The following is a 25,954-nucleotide window of genomic DNA, read 5'->3' as shown; positions in this document are numbered from 1 at the left end:
CTGTGCGTGGTTCCAATACATAATTACTGACCGGGATCCACATGTTTCACAACGTGGGCAAGCTAGTTACATGAGCGTACGGATTATACATGGTGACAGTACATCAACTCAGTATATGTGCTTGCGTATCACCCGAGAGTTTGATTTTCTAAATTTTTCGATAACATTACCCAGTGGCTAATATAGTCCACATTTGACTCAAAACGGAGCCTTTCTGTAATACCTTCATATTGCCTATGTAATAGTAAATCTTACCTCACTCAGTAAACATTAACAAACACGTGAAGTTATCACTGCCTGAATGCACGAAATAGGGCAGGAAACAAACCCATTTTTGGGGGGTGATTTGATCAAATTGAGAGGTATACATGATCTATATATCAAATTAAAGCTGAAGACCTATAGAATAATATTAGACATGATGTGGAAATATTCGCGTGGACACTTTCCGGTAAAACCGGATTTTGGGTCAAAAACACTAAAAATCATAATTTTCCAAATATCTTTATTAATTTTCAAACTATTGACCCCATTCAAACAAATTCACCATCAAATGAAAGGTTGTTCTCAGCACAATAGAAAAATAATAGTGATTGCAATATTTAGACATAAAATTTTCATTGCATGATTGAAAATTTGGGTAAAAAATGTAATTTTCGGTCCTCCTTTTTTTCCCCAGGTATGAAGTAGAAGAAGAATAAATCTAATTGGTCTACTTTCAAAACTACCTTTTAATCACTCATCACTATCATCATTACAGGTAAAGATACATTAATATCTCTAAAATAGAACATTGTTAAAGATACTGAATTATAAGTGTAATGTGTTAGGAACCAACAATCCTTCAAACTAGATTCACTTGCTGTTCTTTTTGTAAAGCAATAGTATGTCTTGTGTTAAAGGTTATTGTAAAAACTAACAACTTGGAAAAGGAATAAGCTCAAATATGAATTTCAAACAATTATACTGACCAGGCATTCCATACTGGACTCGTCCAATTTCAGGTTTAGTGATACACCAGATCATGTTTAGTTACACATCAGATCAAAGTTTGTTTGCTTTCTTCAAGTTCAAAGTTCTATTTTACAATCTTCATGTTATGCATCAAATAGATTTATGATTATTACACAGGTCATTCTTCATTGTCACTGGTTATGTTCACCAAGATCATTCATGAGGTTAGTGCAATTCTGTCCACCCTGTCCTTGCTTGCAAGGACACAGTTCAATACAAGGCAGATTGCTCTGTCTACAAATGCACCGCACTGAGGAGCATGGGGACTTGCAGCAGGTGCAAACAAGGCAGTCAAGAACTTCAGAAGCAGTTTGATGTTCAAACAATCTGGGGTTGAGCAATCCATTCACCCTAGTCCAGGCAAAATCTTCAAAGTTACCAAACTCTGGTTTACCACAATGAGAACTTGTCCAAATGCTAGTTTGCCGCATCACACGCTTGACGTGCTGTCGAAAGCTGTCTTCGCATGAGGGAAGTTTGGCAAGCTCATTGTCTCTTAGTCGACATAGTAGAAATCTCATGTCATTCAAAGAGTGACGTGGTTTAATCTTCTTCCTGGGTTTATACAAGGCTGACGTTTGATTGCCTGCAGACCTCCACTGCTGCATCAAGGTTTCCCGAAGATAAGACTTGATGACTTGAAAACAGATCTTTGTCTTTCATCATAGCCTTGTAGACTGTCTTCTTGCCAACATGAAAATAATGCTGATGACGTATCTCAGCCAGTAAAGGCATGGATTCCTGGCAAAGCAAATGACATTGATGATCCAAGAAGATGGCAGATGTTATGGACAGGATTGAACCGGTGCCTGTCCGTGACTTCAGAAGACACTCCAGTTTTCACGGACATGCTCCATTTGTGGACAATAGCAGATATATAGTATGAGAACATCTGTATCAGGGGACTTGATGACGATACTTCCTTGGGTATGCCTCTCTTCAAACTCACCATTGCAGTACATGGCGTTGAAGAGCATGCATGTATCAACTTCTTCTTGAGAACATTCAAGTTCATCAATGCAAGCATCACCAGTGGGAGGGATCAACTTGGTCACCATTCCATCTTCATATCTTCCTGAGAGATACAATCCTCCTTGTGGTTCTGTTGACATTGTAGCAACTTGGACTTTGGTACACAAAACGTTGTTAACTGTGACATGTTCTCAGATACACCAAGAAACTTGTTCCACTGTGGAATCTGTCTGCCTGATGACACTTGATACTTCTTGCCGGTGTTGAGGTCAGCTCTTCGGGAACGTTCTGCAGACTTAGTGGAGTTGCGATTGTCATACTGGTCGAACATATCTATGACAGTATCTGCCCTTGTGAAACACTGCTTCATATTTTGCATATAACTGTCAGCAACACTATCAAACGCGGAGGGAATGGCAGGTTTCATACTTATCAACATTGCCATTGTATCGCGAATGTGGACAGTGTCTTTTTGTCAAAGTCTGGTTAAGTGTCAACATTCTGTACAATTTCTTCTAATTTGTCTGTCAAATCGGCATTGGATGTCTTCCTCCTTGATCCATCTTCATTGAAAAGTAACGTAGGAACTGATCCTATGGGATGTGCGAGAACCTTGGCCATTGTGACATCACCACGACAATCTGTCAGACATAATGGTCTTCTAAAGACCATTTCTGCGCGCAAATGCTCAAGTCGAACAGTCCCATCTTCACTAAGAAACATCTATGATAAAGCAAATCCTGACCACAAAGATAATTTCCAAACAACTGCACAAGTCTGGTAAAAACATCGTCTTGGCTCAATTGGGCAGTGATTGTAATTCTCCAGGTGATAAATTTGTTCGAGCACTAATTATGATGCAGTACTCGGCAGATGAATGTTTACTCTTTTGGACTTGGTCCCTTTAAGTCCATTTCTCTTTGAAGTTAACCTGAAATAAGGAAAGTTTCATCATTAAATCTTCTTACATTTATTAACAGTAGAACATATTTCATAAAGAGAGTGGGTGGTGGGCTACTACAGTGGTTAAGGCGTTCGCTCATCACGCTGAAGACCCAGGTTCCATTCCCCACATGGGTACAATGTGTGAAGTCCATTTCAGGTGTCCCCCGCCGTGATATTGCTTGAAATGTTGCTAAAAGCGGTGTAAAACTAAACTCACTCATAAAGAGAATTCCTTTCTTAAACATGAAAGGTCATTATGATTTGGGGGGCGGTGGGGTAGCCTAGTGGTTAAAGCGTTGGCTCGTCACGCAACCCGGGTTCGAATCCCCACATGGGTACAATGTGTGAAGCCCATTTCTGGTGTTCCCCCGCCGTGATGTAGCTGGAATATTGCTAAAAGCGGCGTAAAACAAAACTCAGTCAGTCAGTCATTATGATTTGGGTTAAGAGCAACATTTAAAGTAAATACGTCTTACAAATAAAGGTAAGATTTTATCAATAAATAAGTCAATGTATGTGTAACTTCTGTGATACTATATATAGAGATATATATAATATAAAGGCTCATGAGAGAGTGATCTTTTTTGGACTTGTCCTAACTTCACTGGATTTGGCTCCATTGCCTAAGTTTTTCAGATATATACCTGAATGAAAAACATTTAAGCATGAAATCTTCAAAGATTTAAAATATATCATTGTTTCCGGGAGGAAAACATTTCATGAAAAGAAATGCCCTTCTTAAACACAAAATTTCATTTTGACACAACAAAAAAAGAGAATTTTTTTATGTTTAAAATTCATTATAAAAAGTTAGGATCTCATCACTGAATATGTGACTGTATGCGAAACTACTGTGAAATACATACATACCTAAAAGGTACGTGAAAGTCTTCAATTTTGGACTTGACCTATCTTAACAGAACTGGGCACTTATGTATCTGTATAAGTTTAAGTTTAATCATTAAATTTGTTTACATTCGTAATGTATCAATAAAAACAAGAGAAAAACTATTTCAAAAAGGGAAATGTCTTTTTTTTAAAAACAAGCTTTCATTATGATGCTACATGAAAATGATAGTAATTTTTTTTAAATAATTGTTTACAGCATGCACATATTGAATTATATCTATGTTTATAAATATAATTAAATCTAATAAATATTTTTGAAGAAATTGTCCTGTCAAATTATAAGGTAGTGTTTATATTTTGGTGGAAAAAAAATACATATATAAAAAAATTATGTTTGGGGAAGTTATATACGTTAAGAAAGAAATTATATCATTTCTACAATTTTATGATCAACATATCTGCTTTAAAAATCACTTCAAAACATATTTATTGCTAAAATTGGTGTGTGTTTTTAGTTGAGGATCACAAGCGGGTATTATTAAGTTGTAGGGAAATATTGCTAACATGTTTAGGTCACTGACAAGGCATTTTATACAGGATGGCCCTCTCAGGGTTTCAGAATGTTATCTGTACATGTTTTCTTGAAAAAGAATCATCAAAAACCTAATAAAATCATAAATTTATAATACCTGAAATATAATTGGACCAATAATAGAAAGATAAAGCATAAGATTTTCTGAATAGGATTTGGTGAATATTTTCATCCTTAAAATGGCCTCTCAAGGAGTTTCATCAGTTAAAACTTTAGAGTTAGTTATCTTGAAATCTGTCAATGAAACAGTTGACTTTAAACATGTAAAATGCCATGAAAATACCTTAGAATATCAGGTACAGTAACAAATTACCTATTTGAAATGCATTTCAAAATTTTATCATCAAACAAGATTAGTGCATAAGTAACCCACTGGTAATCTTCTGTCATTTCTATCATTGAAGCATAAGGTTCTGTGGAAATGTACCCAATTAGAAAACAACTTACCTCAACAATGATATTGAAGAAATCTGAAGACTTGTCAATGCTTCGAATGAAAATCTTTGGAAAAAGATCTAACAAGCTATCAAGTTCCAAATGTCAACACTGCTAGGACAGGAAGTGGTCTCAGCAGACTGCAGGAAGTACTGGTAGTACTATTTTCTTGATGACTCATTTTACAGCAGAGTTTCTCTACAGACTTTACTGGTTTGACATAAAAACGTTTTTATAAGAAAATGTCCACATAAATTTCACCACATCATTTTTTTTCTTAATGCTCAGATCACAAGCTTTCATTTCATGTATAGATTGTGTATACTCTCTCTCAGATATCAAATACAAATGGTTTTTGAAGGAATATCAGGTTTGTGTCCTGCCCTAAAACACACACCAATTAATAGAAATACTTTCTTATTTATCATAGTTCTTATTTATCACAGTTCATAATTGTAACAGATTATTAAGAGATGCGGTACGAAGTAGGCAAGTCGAAATACCATGCGAATCTTTTGGAGTGATTTGAATATTTACCCTTTTGGTTCAAGTATAAATACATGTAGATAATAGTCACGATTTGTTTGACCAAACTTCGGATATTCGCATCTTGTTCACAATAAAATCCTACTATATTTGAGAAGGCTTCAGGGAGATTCGAAGTGTCTGGATTCGAAGTGACTACATTTACACGTTACATTTATTGACATCCTTAGATGGGACACTGTGATGATGATTACATTTAAACCGCGGCAAAACCCTTTCCACATCCACAAGAAACCTCAGAAAGTTCAGCATCAAGTAGTGTCAGCTGATCGCGAAAAGGTGAGCATATTCTCTCCGACATGGGCACCTGCAATAAACAGATGCAAAGACTGGTCACTTGTTCAACTGAAACAAAACACAGGAACATAAGGTACATGTGAAAATGTGAATTGCAAAGCCATGAGTTTGTTACTGATGCCTCAAATTTGGAAATGTTCTTCACCTGTCTGCCAACGTCTGCCAATCATCACTATGTTTCTGGTTTGTCACGAACATACCATAGTCAGTTTTCACCAAAGAGATTAAAGTCTACTACTTGCATCACTCCGGGTTGTTCTTTTTGTTATATAACCAACATATGTTTCAAATACGTGAAACCAAACTTACTTACTCGCTACACTAGTCTTGAAATTGAGTTATATTATCTATCTTATAACTTACACCCCAAGGCAAGGCATGTGTTAAAAGCTCCAAACGGATGATACACGGACCGTAGATATATAAATGCCCTGTGTGTCTTCAAACCTGTATTTATATCAGTAGAAGACAAATCTGTTTGCACAACTTTTGAATAAAACTCTTACCAACTGTTTACGTCGGTAGCTTGCTTATTTCATAAACACATTTACCTAATCTGATGAATGTTCTGAATCCTCTTTAATGAAAGTAATTTCTTGAACAGAAACTATCTGTGTAATAAGAAGAAACGAGCAAAGTCTACCATCGTTGTCACAGCAGGATACATACACTGATAAGAGCGGATACAAATCTGCCAAGACGTCGGCTAACCCATGAATTTGCCTTCTATGTGATGGTGGTCCTTGATAACAAATTGCTTGTGATTCATGGGAATACTGCCAGTAATCAGACGTTCTTTCTCTTGCTCATTTCACAGAGATAAATGTAGCACTGACAGAACTTTCAAAATGAGAAAAAATATAGTCAGTGATAGCTTGCTGCAGGAAAAAGCTGGATCAAGGAGACTATGTGATGGTAACTCGTTTTTCAGAGACAGGTAAGCAGCATTCACATGTCCAAATGAGACACATACAAAATAATGGTGATGAAAGGCCATAAAAATAAAGACAGACTACAAACATTCTTCGATGTTAACTGGTTTTGTTTTGAGGGGTTTTCCCAGAAAAATGTATGCTGCATTAACATGTCGAAATATGATGCATACAATTGCCGTCTGTATTTGTATACCATATAAATGAAGCTAAGAACATTCTGCGATGGTAACTGATTTATTCAGACATGCATGCAGCACTAGAAGATACAGTGAGACATACAAAACTGAACTCCATTTGAGTAACGCAACCCCAGTAACATTCTGCAAATCGATGGTCTTTCTCTAAATGTGATTAAACTTTCATAAAGTCATATCCAAAGAATAATCAGTCTCGAATAACCGGTTTCACTTGGGAAAATAGTGATGCCAATTAAGGGAAAGATTCACGGAAAACCAGTGATCCCAAAAGGGGTAAGTATTCCTGCTCTTAACAACTGCCTCGCAATCTCTTCAAAATACACACGTGTCAGTGACGTGAGAATTTCGTCTATAGGTCATAGCATGTGAGTGCATCATGTTGATAACTGTTAATAACTATTAACCAAACATTTCTGAATGGATAGCATAAAATTCTTAAATATGTTAAGTGGTCTTTTAAGGGTGAAACCATGAATGTATAGAGGCTTAAAAATCAATGTAGAAACAATACCACCAGTTGTTGTATAATTGATGGAATACACGGAACGTTCTCCGTGGTGTTATTATGTTAATGCTGGGTTGAGGAAAGGAAGAGCAATCCTCGCAATAATGCAGCGGCTTTTCTACAGATTTTATTTGCTTTGGTGGCTTTTTCCATATCACATTGCTTCAGGGAAGGTCATAAAAACGAATGGAATTTAGTACCACAGATGTGGCAGGTTGTGATCCTCATGAGTAGACTCCTATGTTAAAATTTCAAAGGCTGTTTGTATTTGATCATAAGCATAAACAAATAGTAAAGAAGTAAAATATCTGAAAAAGAAATTGGTCATGGTTAAGTCTTACAGCTGTGTATATGAAAGTTCAAACGATCATACAATCTGCATAACTTTGGGCAAACATCGCGCTTGCAGCTTAATTTCACGCCTTGAAATAATTGAAACATTGTTGAACCCAAACTTGCCGCCTCTGGTACTTCCGGGTATCTTCCTACTAATAAATGTATGGACAGTAATGATCGTGTTTTTTATGTGGATTATTTACTTTAAACTTCCTTGTGACCGCCAGGTTAATAATCAATGAATATTGTTCGTATATTGTTCTCTGTTTGTCTCTCCGAAATGGGTTTTACCATCTTAAAACCGTTTATTTAGAGTTGTTGTTGTCGTTTAGCGCAAACATGTTTTTTTCTGCACCAAACAATAATGTTCCATTTCTTTCGTCGTAAAATTCGCATTTAAAGCAGGTAGGTGTGTTCTTAAACATATCAAATGCTTCCATTCAAGCAAGTCTTTCAACGAATAATCTTAATCTCGTCAAGATGTTTATCTGTTTACCATTCCCCCGACTACGTTTTTATAAAATCCTACCTGCGTATATACAGATTTATCACTAGTTGATGGTTTCCTTGAAGGTCTGCCGAAATGCTTATGGTTTTCTAACGAGAAAGCATCTCGACAAGGGAACCACCTTGATCTATACGAGATGTTATATGGGAGAAACACATATTCTGTAATTCTAAAGTTGCTGTGTTCAAAATCTCTTTACCCTTCTTCCCTACGCGCCAGTGAGTGTGTGTAATTTTGAAACCCATTTGTCCAAAATAAAACCGTTAACCCTTTCCACATCCACAAGAAATTTCAGGTCACAGTCGATTGTACAAGTCCGTCATTATCATGAGCATGTGTTTACGAATCACTTTCAAAAAGGGATGATACCAGGTGTCCCCGAAAAAGTGAGCGAATCCTTTTCGCAGGTGGCACCAGTCCAAATCATTTGCAAAGACTTGGGAACGTACGATAGACGTCAAAATAGGGAGTTGCGTGGGACATCATTTTTGTCACTGGCGCGTCACATGTCTACCATTAAATGTATGTTTGAATGGTGTAACCTTGATCGAACGAACTTGCGAACGAGAGTAGTATATAACACATGTTACATTTTCTCAATAAGTACAGATACTAATACTTTTGTTGGGTTGAGTCACATCCGCGATTCGAAATCTTAGAAATGTTACATTTTCTCATTAAGTACATATACTAATACTTTTGTTGGGTTGAGTCACATCCGCGATTCGAAATCTGAAATCTTAGAAAAAGTAGCATCCTCGACTGTATACAAAAGAATGGACCTGTTGGAATATTGCTCGTCAAGAAGAATATTGCTCGAAACTCTCGTGTGAACGAGCAACGCTTTGAACAACGCTTTGGCATCGATCACTTTTCAGTGCAAACACACAAACTAACATTCAATTCTTATAATTTCGTTCTTTGAAGTTTACACATACTTTTTTTGCCCACTTCTACATGATCATTGTTTACAGTGATGTGTTTTAACGCCTGTAAAATGTTGTAATGTCATTCTGTTCAAGACCGTATTGCAGCGATGTTTGGATGCTTGGCGATCCTACCAATTGTCAGCATGGAAATTTCCCTCATTTAGACCATGAACATGTTCACACTAAACATGTCAAACAAATTGGACAATTAACGCTTTTAGTTTGGTGTTTAGGATCTAAACGCATTTGTATATTTAAGCTAAAGCCTTATACGAGAGTATGCAACTTCGGAGATATGAAAAGAAATTGAGTAACCAAGGTGATAAATACCAGTTTAGATAACATATGTTTGTATTCTTCCGCGGCTTGGGGTCATATTCCGAATTGAAAACATATGGTTGTAGCTGATAATGTGTGCACAATATTACCTTGTTTCAATGTGTTGTTGTGTTGGGCATCTGACCGCACTTTATAAAATATCGTAACAAACCATTACTGGCCAGGCACACTTAAAACGTACGTGACGATACGCGTCTCTCAACTGAAGGGTAATTACTCCAGGGAGCTCACCCATGTACTGCCAAAGTGGACGAATAACAAAATTGAAAAAGTATCTGTTGACAATTCATTTTTCATACATGTTAGTTTCTCCACTGTCAAAAAGACACGATTCAGTTGGAACTAAAGTGAGTATTGTCAGTGTCCGACTAACTAATCACTGGCATTGTGACATAAATATGACATATTTAGATACTGTCTGTGAGAGATGGAACTTCCTATTTAAGAATGACGTTATATGAGAAACAGGTTATCACCTTAATGTATTTTTGGAAGGTAAATATCCTGCCCTGGGGATAATCACTGTGTATTTAGCTCGCTAAGAGCCGCTAAATATAATGTTTATTCCTAATACAGGATATAAACCATCCAGAAATACACTCGCGTGATAACCTCTACTTTGCCAGATGGATCACACAGTGTCACTCAGATTTCACGGTGAACGTTCTAGTTAGTTTATGAGTGTGTGATTTTGGTTTAACGCCGCTTTTTGCAATATTCCAGCAATATCACGGGACACTACAATATCAATGGACTTAACTAAATTTGTGATAAACCTTCCTGTCGTCATTCCCCATGGGGGCGGTGGGGTAGCCTAGTGGTTAAAGCGTTTGCTCGTCACGCCGAAGACCCGGGTTCGATTCCCCACATGGGTACAATGTGTAAAACCATTTCTGGTGTCCCCCACCGTGATATTGCTGGAATATTGCTAAAAGCGGCGTAAAAGCATACCCACTCACTCATTTCCCTATGGATCTATTTTGAACAACGAATGAAGTGAGAGACATGACTCAATGTTGGAGCACGATGTTTTAATCATTACGGAAGTATACGTTGAAATTGCAAATGGTTTTTGTACGCGAATGCAGTAGATATCTATCTTTTAAAAAAAATCTTACTTCTACTTATCTAAAATGCCTACATTATCCGAAATTAGATGTGGAAATTTAAAATAATCATTTGATAAATCTACACTATAAATTGTAATGGCATGAATAACCTTTACCCTTAAAGCGTAGATGTGACTGGTTTCATGGCAACGGTCTACAAATAACTGTTAACAGACATAACCAAGAAAACTATCCCACCGCTGCAGCAGAGCGATGTCACGAGACGTCTGATAATACATCCGTAGCCATTTCGAGCATGTCCGTTTTCAACGTCTCCACCTGTCATCCTTCAGGAAACACTTCCTGATAAACTTCAATCCGCCTTACCGTTTTAGAGTCGCATTGACAACCCCTTTGGATTCGGCAGGAAACCTCTCTCACGTTCTGCCTGACAATACAAATCTAAGTCACTTTGGAATTTTGTAACTATGTATTATATTTGGTCGTCTATTCTCTCAATATATCATACCCTACTGAAATAGATTGGGTATAATGTACAAATAGGGTGAGTTCGTAGTATTAAGTATAGCTTTGCTTGACATTTAGGTGTTAACAAAGCAGAAACATGGAACTAGGCCCAAAAAGACAATATGTCCGTTTCCGCTAACCCGACCGACACTATCCTAAAGCCCCCGACCCTAAATCTTTTTTTTAACCAAGTCAAAATCATGACTGGAGTCATCATTTTCATCCAAATCGAGTATGATATACTCATGCCAATAATGGTTGTCACCCCCTTCAATTTTTTTAATTGAGGCTGGGTGGGGTGTGGTGTTGGGTGGGGAGGGGGTGACAACCATTATTGGCATGAGTATATTTTCATGTTTTTCAGTGTACATAGGGCTAAAATGGATTGCATTGAATTGTTGAATGCAAAATATCACAACGCTAACACGGAAGTAAACAGGAAATTGGTGTGTGAAGCCGTAGATAAATGTTTCAGTACTCAAATGAATAACAAACAAGCGTCCAGTGGCTTTGTAAAACTAGACTATAACAATTATATATTTCAATTAATCATTGCAAAAAACTATGTCATTTGAGTTATACACGTCTTCATATACTACAATTAATATATCTCCGATCTCCACAATATACCACCAACTGAACATGTGTTTGTATTTCTCGTGTGTTGCATTGCCGCAGAAACCAATCAAAACGTAGCTACTGTCGCAGCTTCATCACGTTTAATTTTATCAACCAATGAGAATGCCTGTTTTATTTATATTTTGACTGGGTTCCTGTCTGTACTGCAGAGTTGTCTGTACTGTAATCGCGAAAACACAACAACGAACTAGTCAAAACTAACAAGATGGCGGTCGGAAGTTCCAGCGTGGTCGCAGTCGAAGTTGATCCATGCGTCCACAACACGAATGGCACTAAGATATTTATATCTTTTGCCAATTCCATGAGGATATCAGAGATTTATGAACATTTTCACGTAGTTGACTCAACGTCATTGTCTCTGGAGACAAAATCACAGGAATTCGAGTGCAGGGCTGCGACAGCTTGCGAAAGGGAAACCTATTTCATGGTCGACCTCATCCTAACACTCGGCGATGTTGTACAAACGTTTCAGGTAAAGAAACTGAAGTTTAAGTGTCTATGTAAACCTGATGAAAGCGTAGACTGTGTGATGCAGGCTGCACATAATGCCACGACAGTTGCTGTTGAAGCGTTCCAGATATTAATGGCAGGGTGCTGACAAGTTCCTATGAAAAAGACTACAAGGTAAGACGATCTAGCAAGGGGTTTGCCTTGAAGCAGCCCCCTAGATCATGAGCCCATCCCTACACATGATCACATTCACATGTGCTGCTTTGTTTAATTTTATGTTAAGTGATAAGGTAATTCATTGCATAAATATTTTATTTCATATTGTGTAGATAATATAGGCCTATGTAAATTACACGCACAAATTCTTGTTCATGGGACAAACATTTAAATAATAGCGGATTTAAAAGGGAACGAGTGAAGTTTCACACAAAGCGTCCGTTTATCAGTCCCAAGTAATTTTATAGAAGAAAAATGTTCATGATTGTAATAGTGTAAAATGTCCAATATTTCACTTCCATTTGAAAATAAACATTTAGAAGTTTTCAAATTTCATATTAGTCTGCAGATCTATTTATTATACAAGATCATTTCTATATTTGACAGAACCACATGAAGACAATACACTATTATAACTATATAACTTATCAAATTATCAAAATGTAATTTGATGTTGTGTCATTTTAATCTTTGATTTAATGAAGGCATTAATGCAGTCTTGCTAAAAATACCAATATTATAATCAGTTTGTACTGTCTGAAATAAAGAGACAACAAAACTACATCTTCTTGTCAGATCTTTGAATATCGCATTTTAATTGTTTTCTGTGATATATTTGTGTAATGAAAGTTTTAGGTTTGTCATAACCATGATAACATGTACTAGTATTCAATATAAAACACAAGCCAAACAGTCAAGGTTTAAAATATTTAAGGAAAATATTACTTTTTATTACTGCAGTTCAGGTGTTAAACTGGGGCTCAGTAGGAAGGATGAACTATACAACAAACTAGTGGACAAATTTGAGAGGGAAAACGTGGACTTCCCAATGAGTAGAGTTGCAACTGATGGTTCTTATTGTGTTCAGGTATGAATGTTTTGCTTAAGTTTAGTGTGATGTCTTAGTGTTAGAATAGTCTAACTCTTATGATTTGATTCCATTTACATCATTACAAAATATATACATGGCCATTTTCTTGTGTACAGATGTGTGGATACTCTGACAGGTATTTATCATGTTCTGTCTGACAGTGTCTGTCTTTGCTTTGCTTAATGTGAACTTGCAAACATGTACAAGTATGAATAGTATGAGCATCTTGTCAGAAATGTCAGTTTTCCTGCACACACAAAAATAAATACTATTAAAATAAATATTCAATTCATAAAACAATTTGAGTGTTTCTATCAATTCCACATTCCTGTTCTGTCCTGTCTCTAACTTGGTGGATGTAGCGTAGCTTTCTTGTACTTTGTAAATATAGCACAGCTTTTTGGCACTTTTAATCGTACTAGTATTGGTGGAAGGATTAGTTTTGATGTTTGTCTTTTGATAATACTTTTCTGTTTTACTTATATTGCATAAACATAAGTTCATGAATATTAAATCTTCTGAATGATGTTTATTAGTTTCTATATTACATGATATAATTAAATATAACCAACCAATATCACAATGGAATTCCACCTGCTTGAGTAACATATATTTCTTTCTCAATTTACCATTTGGTTCAAAATACATAATATGATACTCATTCATATCATTTCAGAATAAAAACATAGTAGCAGCTTGATTAATATCTCTTTAAAATTGTATGAAGTTCATAATACTGTTATAAATGTTAATCTGTTTTAATCTTGCAGGTCCTCACTAATGCTCTAAGGTATGTGACCAATCATCATGAGACAATTAACAATGCTTCCATGAGAAAAAAAGTTCTACCAATCCCCTCCCAATTTGAGGAGTTCACATGTTACAATGAACTGAAGCGTAAGATATTAAAATCTTTGCCACTGTCTGGCAGTGAACTGGACAGCAATACACAAGCCCTTTACAGTATTTTGCTTCGACCAGTCGTTAACAGCACACCTTCATGGAAGAAGGCAGCAGAAGAAATAAGGCATTTGGCAGACTCATTATATGCCTATAAACAGCACCGAGAGCCTCAACTGGAAAACATGAAGCACAACCAGTCTCAGGATCACCCATGTAGAACCATAGGACAGGATGCATCTCTTGAACATAGAAATAGAACCCCATTTGCTGTATCAGAGAATACTCTCTCCTGGATGCTGCTGTTAGATCGGCTGGAGTGCTTGAACCCGTCATCTTTGATGAAACAAAACACCTAAAGAATCCCTTTGACAGCAATATGCAGCGCCACAGATTCATTGAGGGACTCCAGTTGTCACTGCCAATTGATATTATTCGCTATCACCCAGGAGATTCAAGTGTCACTATTCTCTGTGTATGTGCTGTCCCCGAACATGGATCTGAACCACAGATCGGTACTCAGGGTGCAAATTATTTTTCAGCAGGTGAGACCTGCATTGAAAGAGTATCACACCAGAGCTCAAAGGAGAATGTTCAAGGAGAAATTAAAAAATGTAGCTGCAATCATGCCAGGGGTGGCTGACCTGATATACAAAGAATTAACACTAGATGCATCAGCAGCCGATGACCCTGTAACACAAGAAAGACTGAGACTTATGTTTCTAGGGGCTCATGGACTTATGGCAGATCTTCGCCATTTAAACCAAGGACGTCCTGGTGTAAAGTTTGATGAACTTTTTAAAGTTCTATCTCGCCAAGTAGAAGAGAAGACAGAAGCTGATGGCAGGAGGCACAACACTGCACATTTGTCTGAATTCCTATCTTTAGATGATATGATTTCACAAGCACGGGATCTGTGCCCTGATGGCACTGTTATTCTATCAAAGAGCCTAGTGAGGCTACATTTTGCACCAAGAAACCCATATACACATGCTGCACTAAGTTTCACATCAAGAATACCTGTCCAATTGAAGATTCAGAGGAGGCAGCTACGCATTTCACATCCAGATGATCATTACTGCAATGCCCAGTTGAAGTATCTTAAACAACGAGCAATTGAACTTAAAGGAAAACTTGCTTTGTTCCTTTGCGATGATAAGGCCAAAGATGCCTTTGGTGATCCCGGGTCTGCGATTTCAACTGGAGTTCGGGGTAAGAAGACTATCGTCCCTTCCAATACAACATTGGTGGCTTTAGGCCATGACATGCACAAGGCATCGTTGACACCATCAGTTGTGTTACAGTGTCAGATTCCTAACAGTGTTGAGAAATCCTTTGTTCGAGGGAAGGTTGTCACAGTAATAAATGATGCTGTATTTCAGTCTGCATCCCCATTTCGACATGCTGTTGTTCTCTCCAAAATTTTGAGTGAAAAGAATCCGTCACCATCAATTGTGTTCAAATTCACAGATGGAGGTACTGATCAAAGAAACACTCTTGAGCCTGTGCGCTGTGCTTCTGTATGGCTCTTCAAAGAACTTGACCTTGATATGCTGGTACTTGCTAGGTGTGCTCCTGGTCAAAGCTGGATTAATCCCGCTATTTTGAACCTAGGATTACAGAATGTTTCACTTGAGCGCCAAGCTTGCAACGATTCAATAGAATCTTACTTTTGAAATCATGCAACAGCATGACAGCAATCCGAGAACTGTCAGAGTAAAAGAGGCTTGGAAAGAATCCATTGAACCTGTTCAGTCTGTTATTCACAATCGTTGGTTTTTTTAGATTGAAGCTGAAGGAAGAGCCCTTCCAGTCCCTTGACCTTGTTTCTGGTGATGATATTGCAAACCTCGTCAGTTGTTTCCAGATTTGGATGAAGGAAAGCTGAATAAGACACACACAAGACGAGTTGCATCTTACAATGACTGGATGAAGAAGCATTGTCCAATGCGTCAGTACACATTTCAAATTCGAAAGTGTAAAGACAATAACTCTTGCACACCTCGTCGACTTGATACAGACTTAAACTGGCTACCTGACCCAGTCCTAGAAGAGGGGGGAGAGCACTTCAAACCATATGACGACATCAAGAATTCCGAGACCACTGAAAAGGACCTTCCTTCTCTCAAAGTTACCAAAGTCAAAAAGCCAAAACAGACAATGGTAAAAGTTGTACAGACACCTCGACAGAAAGAGGGTGAAGATACAGCCAGGGAGGGAGAAAGCATTGCTGAACATATTGAAATTCACGTCGCGGATTCGCTCATGTGTTCAGTGCAGAACACACGAGCAACTGTAACATGTGTTGAATGCAGAAAGCCTCGTGTAAGTTATGCACGACAAAAGACAAAATGTGTCTATTGTTACATGTATCAGTGAGAATGATTACACATGTGGTGCTGCACTGCTTCCGCTTTCCCATTCACTTGTCAAGAACGTTCTCTGTAGAGCTGGGCTAAGTTGTGCCAGTCCTGTAGAAATCCCATTTTATGGGAGTGGTCTTGGAAGGTTGGATCTCTTTCTGTGGAATGGACGGGGGTGAGGTGGATTTAGAAATACAAAACTGTGTTTCCCATATGCCCTCTGTCGTGAGGATGGCAAAACACCAATTGTTCAGCGCCCATTTGGCAAAAAGTAATTTTTTGCAAGTGTTACAAATCCTGACTTAATTGCTTGTTTTGACGTTCATTTTCAGCGTGTTCAGAATTTGTTTGAACCTGATGTAACTGTTTTGATGTGTACTTTCATGATATGCATATATACTATCAATACAGTTTAACTAGATTGATAATTAGCAAGCTAAATTATACTGATAATTGTGATTCTTGATTCTCCTTTCATCCGACATATTCTGCAGAGATAGAACTTGGCTTCTGAAATCAACCCTTTCTACAGCTGGCACTTTGTGTGATATTTCACTTTCATTAGTGATATTGGCATATACTCATTGGCATATCGCTCAAATGATACCTGCTCTCACTTCAAAGTACTTGATTTTACTTTCTTGTTCAGATACAGTACATGTTTTTATCAAGTCAATGTCTCCTACAGGTTTTAGAGTTTAATAGAAATTAAACCTGATTGGTTTGTTTTGATATGTACATTCATGTGAGATAAGATGCATATAGTTTAAGTACTGCCACTTGGATGATAATTTGCAAAAGTTACTGCCTCAGACTTGTGATGCTTGACTTGTTTCTTGGAAGATTTACGTTTTCCAAAATTAAGTAACGATTAAATATTCAAATTTGACTGATGGCGGTATTTTTTATTCTCAAGAGCTGAAAAAGAATGATTGTGCCTATGTGGTGAGATTGACCTGCACACTCAGAGTTGGTTCTTTTATTCTGAAGATGACATTAATTCATTTCTGCACAAGGATCACTTGGCATATAGGGCTCTCACTGACAAAACCTGCAAATAAATAATATGAATAATGATTTGATATCAAAATCTTTCAATGTTTCACCACAAGGCATTGTCACAACATGATATGGTATCCTTGAAGACATTCTTAGGTGCACACCTACCCTATTTTTAAAAAGCACGTAATAGGAAACGGACATATTTTGGGGGGGCCTAAACAGATAAATGCCCTTAAGGAATGGTAAAGAATGTGAAGTTGCCTTATGACCTCAGAAATAACCAAAGAGTACGTAACGCTTCACAGCATGAAATCCTTGCATCATCATGTTTGCTACAGCAGCAAAGAACCTTCTTACAATATCACAGTATTCATGAGCATATATTTGCTGCTGCTTTCTGACAAATGACAGAAGTGGTGCCCAGATTGAACAAGTTATATTGCATTTTGATCGTTGTTCATATCAGCTATTTGATTATCTAGGCTCGACTATGTACTTGTCACCAGGTGACAGCTGGAACATTGCTGACACATTCAGTCATTTTGTTGGAGTCTATTGACATACATTAGAAGTTCCCAGTATCGAACTTTCAACAACTTCATTTCATTGTCAGTATAACCTTACCATGGCTAGGTAGTTAAATAAGACCAGTTAAGAAGCCTCGTTATCCAAACATTCACTAATAACGACGTCTTTCTGAAGACGGAAGGTTGATACCAGACCTTTACTTAGCCATCTGTCTGTCTCTTGCCATATTACAAACTCACATAAGCTACTTTACATGACGTTCGTGCCATCATTACCTGCAAATATTACTTCCTTATTTCCATGTGTATAGAAGATACATTTGTAATAATCTTCCGGCGTCTACGTCTTGCTGGTATTTATCAAACCAGCCTCTTATGACTGTGAACGTTCCACCGATCGTATTGAACGATCGATTAGCTGCCAGTTCGGATTTGCCCTTCTTCACGAGTAGTCAATATGTGGGAATATATCAATGAGACGTTACAGACAAGACGGACAGAAACTTGATCTATATTTACCAAGAGATTAACAGCATGTGTGAAGGATTGAGTAGCTCAGGACAAATGGCTTTGTCTGTTGAAGAGTTCTTCACAGGTAATTTGCAGGCTGACAAGAAAGGCTAGACCCAGTACGACAAATGCTAGACTGGTGTTGCTCAGAAACATGTCATTTCTTTGCAAGAAAGTTGATTTTCAACGCGAATAAAATTGATAAAAATTATCCTTTTTGGCAACACGTTTGATATTCTCGCTTGTTAAAATCCATGACATAGGAGCTGAGACACACAAGAATATTTCTCCAAAAGGACAGTCACAGTGATATGTTCTTGAACTGCCCTCGAATACTTGCATTCCTGTGATCATCTTGTTGTCTATTTGCGCCTTCACTATGGACGAGTATAACGCACATCAGAAACTGATGACTGTCAAAATAATAGATTTCAAAAAGTGACAATGAAGCCGTCTATGACATTCTGCATAAATGGATAATAGCTTCTGTCGTGTTCTTCACATGTGTTGTACCGGTGTTGTACATCTAGTAGATATAGCTCGAATATAGTTTGACATTATATCACTGTTCAAAGGTTTCGCAACAAATGCCATGGCTCTGATCAATGTTAACCTGATAACTATGGGGATAGACTAACACCAAGTGTTGTTATACCTTAACTCGCTCACTAATAATTCCTTGAACAATAACTTCATACGATTCTGTTTTGTTTTGAACAGTAATATTACAATGTTGCACATTTTTCATATCGGCGTCTTTCTCAACTTGTGTCGGTTGATCCTACTGCCCGTTTCACAGAGGAAATGATCGAGACAACTGATTGCACTTTCTTCCCTCTCCCTCTTCAGTGGGGAGCTCTGTAGTGATAACCCAATAACACGCATTATTAAGGGTAATCAACACTGAGAACGTATGTGTTTACCAACAGGCATATGTGATGCCGGTTCTATACGCCCTATAGTTAGCTACATTAGTTCCATACGAGCATCCATATGATATACAGTTGAACAAAGAGTAGCTAATCGCTCATGTTGTAAATATATATGATTCGACAGAGAACTGAAGTCTTGCCGTTTCACAAGTTTACACGTCCAAGTTATCAGGATAATGGTTTCATTTGTAGACAATGTTCTACGAAAATATATGTACTCGTTTACTTGAAGATATCCCATATGCATATGTCTGTTGGGAAATGGATCACGCTGCTACATTTGTCGGTGGTTCTTTAATGAGTTTCTTATGTATGTTTGACAGTTATTATCCTCATGAAATTTTTCAATGTTTTCTAGTCAGCATTTCCAGGACGATCAGGGATACACAATGATGACTGACTGACTGAGTTTGGTTTTACGCCGATTTTAGCAATATTCCAGCAACATCACGGCGGGGACACCAGAAATGGGCTTCACACATTGTACCCTTGTGGGGATTCGAACCCGGGCCTTCGGCGTGACGAACCAACGCTTTAACCACTAGGCTACTCCACCGCCACCACAATGATGAAAGGGTCATGGTGATTATATACCTGACATGTTATGGACTTACTGAAGATTTATCAGCAGATTAGGCGTTTGGTAACCAACACTTAAGATGATCAGGAGGTTAAAATAGGTAACTTTGGAGATTGTGTGTCTTGGTACTTGGATGCTGTGGATTGGTGCTCTTGCTGTTAACCACTGGTTTACCTGACATAATGCCGATGAGTTACTCCTCCCCAATATACTAACTCACAGATACAAGGACATGTGAGGAATGTTTTAATAACATGCGTTGTGAGTCCTCAAACGTCAACAGATGGCACAAGTTCATTACAAGAACGACAACAGTGAGACATTAATGACATTTCAAAGATTTTTTACAACCACTTGGATCTGGTTCATTTCGGTTATTGCACTTAGAGTTACACGTTGAAAACAACTCTATTGATCTTGAATCCCGTCAAATTACTCTTCACTGAGGCCTTGATGATGGCCTCTCTACATGCAGCACTGTCGTAATGACCGCTGCTAATAGCACTGCAACCACACAGTGTCGCTCGGTCAACATGATAAGTCAGCACGTTGGGATATAAAGGGCAGGTTTTATTTTCTAGAAAGCCAATACTGTTGTATGTGAGACCTTTATATAAGATGACGGTTATCTAAATATGAGAATTGTCCTCAAGAATTTCAGTTTCATTGAGAATCGAACCCAGGTTTATATAACTAGACCCTTAATGTTCGTGATGTTCTCTATGTACTGATACTGCGAGGTGATTATGTACTGAAACTAACTTAGTGACCTAAATTGCCACTATTTACGTTTTTGCCACATATAGGGTCATGTGGTTACTTTCCTGTTCGAAAGGTATATGTTTAACTGTCTGCACCTGTTACACACATAGGAAGCCAAAACTGTCTGTAGAAAAATATGTTTTTATGGACATGTTTATGTTAAACTGATGTACTCTTAATTCCGTGTTGGGCACCTTTGGACTCATAGAGAACCTTACCCAATTGTCTATTGATATCAAATATATCAACACGAGGTGATAAAGTTACAAATATCCGAGGCTTGCCGAGTGTCGATATAATTGATATCAGTAGACACGAGGGTGAGATTCTATTTCTCATCAAAAATCACTCTTCATTACTTTTCAATGAAAAATGTGCATCTCTGAAATCGGTACTGCCATCAGAATTGCAGTGCAGCGATGCCATAACATTGTGACGTCATCAAGTTCATGACGTCATATCATTGTCAGGGCGTTGTGCAAAACTACTGTCAAAACGATATCTCCTAGGAGATAACGTATGATCTCAGACAAGCAATACCTCATGTGGAACACAGTTTTGGATGATAAAGTAGTTTATTGCCCGGCACCACCCTGTCCACCTGACTCGCGGTTCTGCTGAAGGTGAAAATAATTTTTATTGACGTTAATTTGGAGAACGGAAACAGTCTTTTGCAGATTAAAAAAAATGAAATGTTTACATATCCAAAGTCTTTAAAGTAGACATATTAGTCAACGAGTGTCTAATAAGAGCTGAAAGAGCTTCGGTTTGTGTTTTTTGTCTTCAACATAATGATGAATCTTGATAACGAATTACTGGGGGACCCGGGCGTTGGTCGACGGTGATAAAATGTTTCTGTAACCACGATAACGTCTTCTGGACACATGTATGTGTCATATATTTATAAATTAAGCAATGCGCCTATTATATTTGCCATCGAGGGCTGAGGTGGATACAGCTTTTCGAGAAAGGGGGGGGGGACTCTCTTGAGAAAAGGGGGGTGCACACTTAATTTTTCACGAGAGTTTCAATTGGCATTTGATAAACTTTCAGGACAAAAGGGGGGTGCGCACTCCTGCACCCCATATTGTTTGGCGGTGATTTTCTTCAAGGTCATGAAATACCTGAAAGACTCGTTAATAACTTTCGCCTACACCGTCGACTATGTTGATTACTTTAGTATGATGAAAAGGTTAAACCAGTGTGTTATGTGAAGGTATATGTGCATATTTCGTTATTAGGTAATCACATCTTTGTGCATCTGATGAGTGGTTTAAGAAAGTGTGTTATGTGAAGCTACAGGTAAATGTTCATAATTTCGTTATTCGGTAGGCCTGTCTTGATGCTTAAAGTTGCCCCTCGGTATTTCAAAGATATGCATTCATATCTCCATATGAAACAATGTATAAGAACGAGTCTTAATATTGCAAACTCTCGAATTGCAAATATCAAATTACTGAAAACTGTGCAAAATCATGTTCACACTCAAAATTAGTCACCTGTGTTATGTAATGTTTTTGCTGAAGGTGTAATTGGTTTCCATAGCTTTACTTTTACAGTATTGATTTTACTTCACCTCTAAAATTTCCTCATTTTTCATCGCCATTCAAACACATCCATACAGTTTGTTTTTACCAAATGTCAATAAAATTATACACTCCTCATTCACATCTCTGGCATTTGTTTTTCGCGTGACATATTTCCAATTTTTATCACAACTTTGAATGCTATTTTACTGACATTGTTAAAAAATGAAATGGATGTTTAGTGCTGCCGAATAAGTGTTTGTTTTTACTTCTATTTCCTTTGCTGCAAACGGATTTTGTTTTCAGTCGGTGAAATGAGTTGAAACCGAATTTGATGTCGTGTATGTGTGTGTAAGTCACTGCTCCAGTTCGCTGTTTACCACGGATTTAAAGCACAATATGCTCCGAACCTACCAGTCCATGGATTGTCCACTACATGCCGAGTCCCAGGAAAAAAGACAAGAGGTACGATTTATAACGTGTTTTGATGTGACGCTTCCGGGAATCAGACCATCGACCTTGAACTCTCCAGCAGATGCTCGGTACACTACACCACGGAGGTGTTATTTCTTCAAGTTATACCTGCATGATTAATGATTCTCCAAATATCAACTGAAATGCACTTATGATATTGACATGTCCGATAAGCACATGCCCTGTCAGTAAGTAGGCTTTCCAGTCCACTGTAATGCAGTTAATAATACATCTATTCAATAAGTAAACCGCCCCAGATAATCAAGCACAATAGCTCAGCCAGTTCCCATAGGCCCGGAAACAAACATCACAGATTACTGATATCCTGTTTCACGAGGCTGTTCATCTTCGAAGTCACTAGAACAAAACCTGCCGGTAGCATTAAGTCATATAACGACTAAATGTTTCCTCATTACAACTACTTTATGATCCCATGATCTTGAAACAAGAAGTATCGGTGATTCTAACCACGGTACTTACTGTCTTGGGTTCCGCTGAATGTCTGTTGCAGTAGTTAAGACTTTCTTCGCCGAGAGCGAAATGCATTCAGCAAAGCTTACAGGCAGAAGATATGTAGATACCTCAGGTTATTGTTGTTGTGGAAAACAAGTCTGGTAATCACTCGGCTGTTTGTACATTAATATTTTTTTTCTATTTGACAAACATTCCGATGATGTACAAAATCTATACCTAAAATTGTTTTCCTTCCTTTTAGAATCCACTTGTCAAGAAAGATTAACTTGAAGAATACCTATATCAGCTTACCGGGAGAGACATGCTCCTGCAATAAGTAATATTTGCATCACTTCTCTCAGCAATAAGCGAACTTTCCGACACAGTGTGTAAATATTCAAATTTGAACAATACAATCCGGTGATCGATCTGCACGGTTTAGATACGGTGACATGCATCTGACTTTCTGATCGCACGCACCCGTTCCTGAAGACTAATTCTAACTTGGATCTTCACGTGGTATTTGCACCAGTAACAACATAGGCAGTACATGGCATTATTCAAACACAACCGTGCTTCAGGGTCTCTTACTATATCCTAACTGCAGTATTTACGTTTAGTTTGTTAATATTGTAATGCATTTCACTGGTCAAAATATCAGTATACCTGAGGCTGGTCATCTTCGAAGTCCCTGTGAATAATGATGTTTTGAGCAAGATTTCAGTCTCCTTACACAAATGTATTTCCGGGTCTCTCACTATATCCTAATCGCAGCGTTTAGTTTAGGTTGTTAATATTGTAATGTATTTCACTGGTTTGAATATCAGTATACCTGTGGCTTATTCATCTGTTCCAGTTGCAGCATTAAAGCAAGAAACGCTATACAAACAGTACCCACGAAGGAACTGATGCGCCCCATAGTCACTGAGTTGGACACATTGCAGCATCTTACAACCCATAATACACCATAATATAAGATGGGAATTAGTGAAAAGGCCGCATTTATGACTTTAAACCTACGATCATAATGTTTTGTCAAACTGCATGACCTTGTTGTTTTGTGAAAGTCGAGAAATGTCAAAACCGACACCTCGTTACTCTTTAATCATTTGTTGAAGTGTCTATCCCGTACAATGCAGTGATGGAAGACCCAGAACATGTTCGTGCTCAGCTGATGGTTCAATGCCGTTCGGTCCGTTTTGGCTAAAATCTGAACAACGCCTATTTCATGTATTTGGGATCGCATTTTATATAACACGTGCCTTAACAGAGCAATGCCGAGAAACCATTCTCCCTTCCTCGTCCCGAGATTCTTTAAAGAGAATATGTTTCTCTCTGAAAGATTTCTTTGAGGTTAAAGAAGTCGAGTATGATATTTCGAATGTTAATCGTATGATTAGATGAAAAATGTGACGCAAACCACACACATCACATATGAACCTGACATGAAGCACAGTTTTTTTAAATGCAACTTTAGGAATCCTGAACTCTGAACAGATATGAAAAGTCAGTGAGTACTATTTCAAGTGGTTACAAACATTGTGACATGTCGGTCTGTAGGCGTCAGAACCGTATGGGTCTGGACAAATTGTACCAGTTTCGATATCTGTGCTATGGTTTGGGGTCTAACAGTTGCATTTTCCGAAACATATTCGCAGCCTTGTCTTTTTTTTCATTTTGTCGCTGAGTGGACGTCTGATTTCATGCGCATACAAGGTTTGCCAAATATAAATGTTTATTAATAATACAGGATGTTTACCATCCTCCACGGTAGGAGGATGGTAATATTTGGCTTGACATATAACAAACGTATACAGATACTGTCTGATGTGAAGATGCAAGAGATACACTACTCAAACTGAAACGTCCGTTGGACTGCAACACTATGTTGCATTTGTTAGTGCACTCACTGCCAGTCAAAACAAAACATGCCTGTATTTATCTATTTCAGTTGTGGTTCGGGAAAGTGTCCAAACAAATGCAGCATGATTGCGAAAGTGGCGAAAACACAAGTAAAAACAATTATCCCACAACTGCAACGCTGAAGGACATTTTCCTTTTCTGGTTGAAATCAAGATGATTTACTTGGGCAAATATTATATTGACATTTCAAAAGTGATCAATGATAATTTCACATGAGAAAATACGCATTCCACTTCAAGCAATAGACATCAAACAAGTATAACTGGATATGAAGAGACATCATTGTGTCATAATGTCAGCATCAGTATTCATACTTGACACAGAGTACACGTGAGTCACTAATTCAAGCAACTGAGACCCAAACAACCACAGACAATGTCCACAATGAAATCTACACATTTCTATTTCAGAAACCTTCCACATTTCCATCATTGTTTGCTTCTGCAAAAAGACGTTAACATTTCTGACATAATGCATTTATCACATATGGCCAATTGCAAATCCTTGTGATTGAAAGGTAAAGCACACATGGTCATGCCTTATCAACTTGGTATCAGCGGCATTTACTTTACAATATGACGCGTTATTTCCAATTACACCTCTACATTTACATTGCACTTTCACTTAACAAGTGTGGCCCATTCCCCTGAAGCATCGCTACTTAGAGAAATCTGATGTATCGGTCATACAATATGATGAAATATGATGTATCGGTCATACAATATGATGAAATATGATGTATTGGTCATACAATATGATGAAATATGACGTCATGATTCTGCATTAAACTTCTTTATATCATGTAGGATTCCACATTAAACTTCTCTCACGGTATACATGACAAAGTCTA

The 25,954-nt window shown here is 37.7% G+C and overlaps 1 long non-coding RNA gene across 1 annotated transcript; it reads right to left on the bottom strand.

Moving 5' to 3' along the window:
* Nucleotides 1–488: 488 nt before the first annotated feature.
* Nucleotides 489–5,124, bottom strand: LOC124270673. Its single transcript, XR_006896856.1, has 2 exons — nt 4,820–5,124; nt 489–2,917 (listed from the first exon to the last, which is right to left on the bottom strand). It is a non-coding gene; the product is annotated as an uncharacterized LOC124270673 (long non-coding RNA).
* Nucleotides 5,125–25,954: the final 20,830 nt, after the last annotated feature.

The sequence above is a fragment of the Haliotis rubra genome, unplaced genomic scaffold (genome assembly GCF_003918875.1).
Source record: "Haliotis rubra isolate DU_JTF1 unplaced genomic scaffold, ASM391887v1 Scf102, whole genome shotgun sequence".
NCBI classification, from domain to species: Eukaryota; Metazoa; Mollusca; class Gastropoda; order Lepetellida; family Haliotidae; genus Haliotis; species Haliotis rubra.
Note: the sequence above shows the minus strand (reverse complement) of the source record. Positions and strands in the feature narration are given on the sequence as shown.